The 8,823-nt window shown below is 36.2% G+C and overlaps 1 long non-coding RNA gene across 3 annotated transcripts in view; it reads right to left on the reverse strand.

Annotated features, from left to right (window-relative positions):
- LOC105490342 (uncharacterized) overlaps positions 1-6,895 on the reverse strand; it is a 178,427-nt gene extending 171,532 nt beyond the window's left edge. For 2 of the 3 annotated variants that reach the window (XR_011618171.1, XR_011618169.1), the window contains exon 1: positions 6,748-6,895. This is a non-coding gene — a long non-coding RNA (uncharacterized lncRNA). The remainder of the gene's footprint in view (positions 1-6,747) is intronic. The other variant, XR_011618170.1, reaches the window with a different exon arrangement.
- Between the last annotated feature and the right edge of the window lie 1,928 nt (positions 6,896-8,823).

The following is an 8,823-nucleotide window of genomic DNA, read 5'->3' on the forward strand; positions in this document are numbered from 1 at the left end:
GCTATTTGTTTTCTACTTGTCCCATACATTGTTCATTTCTTTTGTCCTTATTTACTGCTTCTTGGTGTTATTTTAATATTTTAGTCTATTATTTTATATCTCTGCTGGATTTTTATTCATACCTATTATCCTTATTTCATTACTTTTTATTATAATTTGTATCCCTACCTTTTCACAATCTACTTAGAATTAATATTATATAACTTTGTATAAAATTCAAAGCATTAACAAAATTGTAATTCTACTTTCCTTCTTATATTGTGTGCTATGTTGTCATGTATTTAGCTTCTACATACATCAAAAGTCCTACAGTAAAATATAATCATGCATCACATGATGAAATTTCAGATACTAACAGCATATATGATGGTGGTCTGAAAAGATTATACTATCATATTTTTACTGTACCTTTTCTATGTTTAGATACATAAATACTTACAATTGGGTTACAATTGCCTATAGTATTTAGTATAGTAATATGCTACATAGGTTTATATTTTAGGAACAATAAGCTATACCATATATCATAGGTATACAGTAGGCAATACAATATAGGTTTGTGTGAGTATACTCTGTGATGTTCACACAACAATGAAATTGCCAAATAAAGCATTTATTAGGGTCCCTTTCCAAGATGGTGGACTAGATGCAGCCAAGAGGAACATCTCCCACCTAGGGACTGGGACATTGGGAACATTGGCACACTCCTAGTAGATCTTCACAGGAAAGGCATTGAGAGCACATGGAGAGCAGATGCTTGGCTGAGTGAGGTGGAAGCTGGGAACACTGCATGGGGCTACGGCATACTGGGACTCATTCCTGGCCTCCAGGGACTCTCAGGGAAGGAATTAATTGAACAGGCAAGGAGGAACCTGTTCTCACCATGGGTCTCTGATATCCCAGCAGGAGGAGACTCCTTGACCACCACAACTTGAATTGGCAGGGAAAGCTGCTTAGAGAAGTGGTAAGGGCAGAACTCCAGCCAGTTTGGAGCCTGGAGAGTTTAGTACAGGAGAGTCTCTAGTAGAGCATGGCCAGGGATACACATTCCCCTAGCTCAACTTGCACCCATAGGATAATTTCGCCCTAAGGGAACTGTCAGAGCTGAACTCTTCAGGACAGTCTTGCACAAGACAGGGCTAGTCTAACCTGAGCACACCTTTGTCAGCTGGCCTCTCCTGGGGCCCCAACCTGACCATACCTGTTTGCAGTGCAGCCCCCAGGTTCCTCCTGCATCATCGCTTCTGCACTGGAGAACATTGCAATCCAATTTATGAAAGATAGGACTGAAAATAAAATGATACAGGGCCTGACAGACAAAATATCCATATAGAAAACAATGTAACTGGCCTGATAGTGCTGAATAACTCTCTAAATGCATTTCCTAATGCAGTCACAAGTATTAACAGCAGAATATACCAAGCTGAGGAGAGAATTTCAGAGCTTGAAGACTGGCTTTCTGAAATAAAATCATTAGACAAGAATAGAGAAAAAAGAATGAAAATGAATGAAGAATATATATGAGAGACATGGAATTATGTAAAGAGACCAAATCTATGACTTATTGGCACCCTTGAAAGAGATAGGACAAATGGAAGAAACTTGGAAAACATATTTAAGGATATCATCCATGAGATTTTCTCCAATCTAGCCAGAGAGGCCAACACTCCAATTCAGGAAATGCAGAAAACCCCTGCAAAATACTTCACAAGAATCTCATCCCCAAGACACATAATCATCAGATTCTTCAAGGTCAAAATGAAAGAAAAAAATGTTAAAGGAAGCTAGAGAGAAAGGACAGGTCTCCTTCAAAGGGGAGCCCATGAGACTAACAGTGGACCTCTCAGCAGAAAACATACAAGTCAGAAGAGACTGAGGGCCTATAGTCAACATTCTTAAAGAAAAGATTCCAAGCAGAAATTTCATATCCAGCCAAACTCAGCTTCATAAGGGAAGGAGAAATAAAATCCTTTTCAGAGATGCAAATGTTGGGGGAATTCATGACCACCAGACATACCTTAAAAGAGCTCCTGAAAAAAGCAGTAAATATGAAAAGGAAAGACTATTACCAGCCACTACAAAAATACACTTAAGTACATAGACCAGTAACACTATGAAGTAATCATATAAACAAGTCAGAATAATAAACAGCTAACAACATGATGATATGATCAAATGCACAAATATCAATAGTAACCTTGAATGTAAATGGGCTAAATGCTCTCATTTAAAAAGCACAGAGTAGCAAAGTGGACAAACAGGAAGACCTACAGGCATGCTGTCTTCAAGAGACCCATCTCACATGCAGTGACACCCGTAGGCTCAAAATAAAGAGATGGAGACAATTCTACCAAGAAAATGGAAAACAGAGAAAAGGTAGGAGTTGCAATACTAATTTTAGACAAAGCAGACTTTAAACCAAAACAGATCAAAGAAGACAAAGAAGGGCATTACATAATGGTAAAAGGTTCAATTCGACAAGAAGACCTAACCATTCTAAATATATATTCACTCAACACAGGAGCACCCAGATTCATAAAGCAAGTGCCTAGAGACCTTCAAAGAGACTTAGACTCCCACACAATAATAGTGGGAGACTTCAACACTCCACTGACAGCATTAGACAGATCATCGAGGCAGAAAATTAACCAAGGTATTCAGGAACCAAACTCAACACTGGGCCAAATGTATCTGATAGACATCTATGGAACTCTCCAGCCAAAAACAACAGAATATACATTCTTTTCATTGCTACATGGCACATACTCTAAAATCAACCACACAGTCAGACATAAAACAATCCTCAGCAAATGCAAAAGAAAAATCATAGCAACCACTCTCTAGGACAACAGTGCAATAAAAATGGAATTCAAGACTAAGAAAATCACTCAAAATCATATAATTATATGGAAATTAAATGACCTGCTCCTGAATGACTTTGGGGGTAAATAATGAAACTAAGGCAGAAATCAAGAAGTTTTTTGAAACTATTGAGAACAACGGTATAACATAGGACAATCTCTGGGACACAGCTAAAGCAGTGTTAAGAGGGAAATGCACATATCAAAAAGTGAGAAAGATCTCAAATTAACAACCGAACATCACAACTAAAAGAACAAGAGAAGCAAAAGAAAAGCAACCCCAAACCTAACAGAAGACAAGAAACAATTGAAATCAGAGCTGAACAGAAGGAGACTGAGAAATGAGAAGCCATTCAAAAAATTAACAAAGCCAGGAGCTGGTGTTTTGAAAAACTAATAAGATAGATAGACTATTAGCTGGACTAATAAAGAAGAAAAAAATAGAAGGTCAAAATAATCACAAATAGAAATGACAAAGTGGATATTGACCCCACCACTGACCCCACCGAACTATAAATAACCATCAGAGACTATTATAAACACCTTTATGCACACAATCTAGAAAACCTAGAAGAAATCGATAAATTCCTGAAAACATGCAATATACAAAGACTGAATCAGGAAGAAATTGAATCCCTGAACCAAACAAAAACAAGCTCCAAAACTGAAACAACAATAAGTAGCCTACCAACCAAGAAAAACCCTGGACCAGACGGATTCACAGCCAAATTCTCCTAGATGTACAAAGATGAGGCAGTACCATTCTTATTGAAACTATTCCAAAAAACTGAGGGAGGAGGGACTCCTGCCCAACTCATTTTATGAGGCCAGCATCATCCTGATACCAAAACCTTGCAGAGACACAACAAAAAAGGAAAACTTCAGACCAATATCCTTGATGAACATTGATGCAAAAATCCTCAAAAAAAATGCTTAAAAACTGAATCCAGCAGCACATCAAATAGCTAGTCCACCAGGATTAAGTAGGTCTTATCCCTGGGATGCAAGGTTGGTTCAACATATAAAAATCAATAAATGTGATTTATTACATAAACAGAACTAAAGACAAAAACCACGATTATCTCAACAGACGCAGAAAATGTTTTTGATAAAATTCAACATCCCTTCAGGTTAAAAACCCTTAACAAACTCACCATTTAAGGAACATACCTTAAAATATTAAGAGCTATCTATGACAAAACCAAAGCCAACATCATGCTGAATCGGCAAAAGCTGGAAGCATTCTCCTTGACAGCCAGCACAAAACAAGGATGCCCTCTCTCATCACACCTATTCAACACAGTATTAGAAATCCTGTACAGAGCAATCAGGCAAGAGAAAGAAATAAAAGGCTTCTATATAAAAAGAGAGGAAGTCAAATTATCCCAGTTTAGAGATGACATGATTCTATTTCTAGAAAATGCCATAGTTTGGGCCCAAAATCTCCTTCAACTGATAAACAACTTGAGCAAAGTTTCAGGATACAAAATCAACATGTAAAAATCACTGGCATTTCTATACTCCAACAACAGCCAAACCAAGAGCCAAATCAGGAATGTAATGCCAATCACAATTGCCATAAAAATAATAAAATAGGAATACAGCTAACCAGGAAGGTGAAAGATCTCATTTAGAATTACAAACCACTGCTCAAACAAATCAGAGATAATACAAATAATTGGAAAAACATTCCATGCTCATGGATAGGAAGAATCAATGCATTAACGTGACCATACTGCCCAAAGGCATTTACAGATTTAATGCTATTCCTATCAAACTACCAATGCCATTCTTCACAGAACTAGAAAACCTATTTGAAAAATTATATGGAACCAAAAAAGGGATCTGAATAGCCAAGCAATCAATCCTAAGCAAAGAGAACAAATCTGGAGGCATCATGCTACCTGACTTCAAACTACACTACAGGGCTGTAAGTCACCAAAACAGCATAGTAGTGCTACAAAAACAGGCACATAGATCAATGGGAAAAAATAGGTAACCCACAAGTAAAGCCACACATCTACAACTACCTGATCTTCAACAAACCAGTAAAGAAAATCAATGGGGAAAAGATTCCCTATTCAGTAAATGATGCTGCGATAACTGGCTAGTCATATGCAGAAGGTTGAAACTGGACTCCTTCCTTACACCATATGCAAAAATCACCTCAAGATGAATTAAAGTCTTAAATGTAAAACCCAAAACTATATAAACTCTGGAAGACAACCTAGGCAATATCATTTTGGACACAGAAACTGGCAAATATTTCACGATAAAGTCTCCAAAAGCAATTGCAACAAAAGCAAAAGTTGACAAATGGTATCTAATTAAGTGAAACAGCTTCTGTATGCCAAAACAAAGTATCAGCCAAGCAGACAGACAATATACAGAATGGCAGAAAATATTTGCAAACTATGCATCTGACAAAGGCCTAATATCCAGCATCTACAAGAAATTTAAACAAATTTACAAGAAAAAAATAACCCTATTGAAAGGCTATGAACAGACACTTTTTATTTATTTTTATTTTTATTTATTTATGTATTATCATTATTATTATTGTTATTGAGATGGAGTTTCTCTCTTGTTGCCCAGGCTGGAGTGCCGTGAGTACGATTTTGGCTCACAGCAACCTCCTCTTTCCAGTTTCAAGCTATTCTCCTGCCTCAACCTCCTGAGTAGCTGGGATTACAGGTGCCCGCCACCATGCCTGGCTAATTTTTGTATTTTTAGCAGAGGCGGGGTTTCACCATGTTGGCCAGGCTAGTCTCGAACTCTTGACCTGGTGATCCACCTGCCTCAGCTTCCAAAAGTGCCAGGATTACAGGCGTGAGCCACCGTGCCTGGTGACACTTTTTAAAAAGAAGACATGAATGCAGCCAACAAATACATGAAAAGAAGCTCAATATCCCTGATCTTAGAGAAATGCAAATCAAAACCACAATGAGATACCATCTCACACCAGTTAAAATGGCTATTACTAAAATGTCAAAAAAATAACAGATGCTGTGCAAGGTTGCAGATAAAAGAGAACACTCTCACACTGTTGGTGGGAGTGTAAATTAGTTCAACCATTGTGGAAAGCAGTGTGGAGATTCCTCAATGGCCTAAAAAAAAGACTTCCATTTGACTTAGCCATCCCATTACTGTGTATACATCCAAAGGAATACACATCCTTCTATCATAAAGACACATGCATGTGTATGTTCATTGTACCACTATCCACAATAGCAAAGACATGGAATCAACTTAATGTCTACCAATGGATTATTGGTTAAAGAAAATGTGGTACATATGCACCATGGAATACTTTGCATTCATAAAAAAGAATGGGACTATGTCCTTTACAGCAACACGGATGGAGCTGGAGGCCATTATCTTTATCAAACTAACGCAGACACACAAAGCAAATACCACATGTTCTCGCTTATAAGTGGGAACTAAATTGTGAGAACTCACGGACACAAAGAGGGGAAGAACAAACACTGGGGCCTACTTGAGGGTGTGGGGTGGGAGGAGGGAGAGGATCAGAAAAATAAATATTTTTATTTATAATGATATTTATTATATATAACATATATGAAATAATATATAATATTTATAATAAATATAATAAAAATAAGTATACTAGGACTAGTACCTGGATGACAAAATAATTTATACAACAAACCCCCATGACATGAGTTTACCAATATAGCAAACCTACAGATGTACCTGTGAACCTAAGATAAAAGTTAAAAATAACAAAAACCAAAAACATTTATTAGAATGTATCTCATTGCAAAGTAACACATGACTATATTTTTATTTATCCTTCAAATATTAGTTTTTTAAAAAACTATGGAAACTAAAAAACAAGACAAAAATCGAAAGCATTTATATTTACCCACATATTTGCCGTTTCTGTCTCGTTTCATTTTGTTATTGATTTCTGTTTCTCTCCAGTATCATTTTTCTTTGTAGCAAATGATCTTCTTTATCTTCTTTCAGAGGCCAGATCTGCTGTCAGCAAATTTCTTCAGTTTTTATCTGAAAAGGGCTATTATACATCCTACATTTTTCATTTTTTAAGGTACAAATTACAAACAGTAAAATTTACCCTTTAGGTATACAATTTTACTAGTTTTCAGAAACACATAAAGTCATATATCTCCTTAATCACTATATAGAACACAGCCATCACCCAAAGCATTTTTCCATGTGGCCCTTTCAATTCAACCTGTCCTCCCACTCCCAGCCACTAGTAGCTATGGATCTATTTTCTGTCCATATAAGTTTGCCTTTTCCAGATGAGCATATAAATGAAATCATGCTCTACGTATCCTTTACATTTGGCTTCTTTCATTTAGCATAACAAATTTGAGATCTATTAAGTCATTGGATGTATCAATAATTCATTCATTTTTATTGCTGAGTAGTATTTTATTGTGTGAATATACCACATTATTTTTGTTCATTCTACATTGGAAAAATATTTGTGTTGTTTCAAATTTTGGTGATTATGAATAAAGCCACTATGAACATTCATGAGCAGATTTTTTTGTAAACTTAACATTTTTATTTCACTTGTGTGAAGTTTCTGATTGATGAACACTTAACTTTTTAAGAAACCAATAAACTGTTTTCCAAAGTGGCTATACTATTTAGCATTCACACCAGTAACGTATTTCCAGTTGCTTCATAGCCTTACCAGTACTTATCAGAAACTATTTTGCCATTCTAATAGGTGAGTAGTGGTACCTCATCATTTTAGTTTTGATTTCCCTAATGATCAATAATATTCAGCATATTTTCATGTACTAATTTGCCATCTGTACAATTTCTTTGGTGAAGTGTGACAAGGAGTTTCTCCTTGACCAAACTTTAGTCGGGCTTCTATGCATTATCTTCCTAATTAAGCCTCAACTTTTAGACTTCCATGTCCATCTTTTCATTGCCCAATTTGGGGAAGAATCCTGCTAAATTGATTTAGCCAGAATCCTACATCCTTGATATCAAACCAAATCCTTGTCTCTCATCAGCACCCCCAGGTCCGATTACCCTGGCCTGTCTTCAGCAAAAATATAGCTAGGTCTGTTTAGCCAGAATCGCCCCCTTACCAGTTATGCTTTCCCTTAATAATTTTCCATTTACTGATCCGCCTCTCTGCTCCCTGTGTATCAATTCCCACTTTTCCTTGTATTCAGAGCTGAACCCAGTCTCTCTCCCTCTACTGCAAAACACCATTGCAGTAATCCGTATACCTATTGCAGTAGTCCTAAATAAAGTATTTCTTACCATTCTTTAGTAAGTGTCATGAATAACTTTTACTTTAACAAGTGCCTGTTCAAAATTATTTTTCATATTACTGATTTTGAAACATATTCTGGATATAAGCCTTTCTCAAATTTGTGATTTGCAAATTTTTTTCTAGTCTTTGATTGATCTTTTTATTGTTGTAATAGTGTCTTTTGAAGAGCAGACATTCCTAATTTTGGCAGCCATTGTTTCCAGTAAGAAGTCAATCACCATTTGTATTGTTTCTCCCTTGTTTCTCTACTTAGACTTCACCTCCCGGTATCACATCCTGAAAACTATCCCCAGACAGAAACCAGGTTGAAAAATGACTCACCCCATGTGTTTCCCTCTCTTAAGTATCAAAGGTGGTTTTTTTTTATTTTTATTTTTTATTTTTTTAGCTTTGCTCAGTGCCTGGAAACGGCTGTCTCAAAGAATGTGTCCATTGTTACAGCAATTCATGATAAGAGGATAAGTCTTATCCAGTTACTACCTCATGGATATTCTAGCATGTCTACTCTCATTACATTCATTTCTCCAATCTATATATAAAACAATCAATAATATATTTTTGGATACCCACTATGAGTGTGTGTTCATTATTAAAAGACCCATATTCCCAAACTTAACAAGTTCACACTTTTATAGGCTTAAAAAAGAGAAGTACAGAAAGTATTCAAGAGTT

The sequence above is a fragment of the Macaca nemestrina genome, chromosome X, assembly GCF_043159975.1.
Source record: "Macaca nemestrina isolate mMacNem1 chromosome X, mMacNem.hap1, whole genome shotgun sequence".
Taxonomy (NCBI): Eukaryota; Metazoa; Chordata; class Mammalia; order Primates; family Cercopithecidae; genus Macaca; species Macaca nemestrina.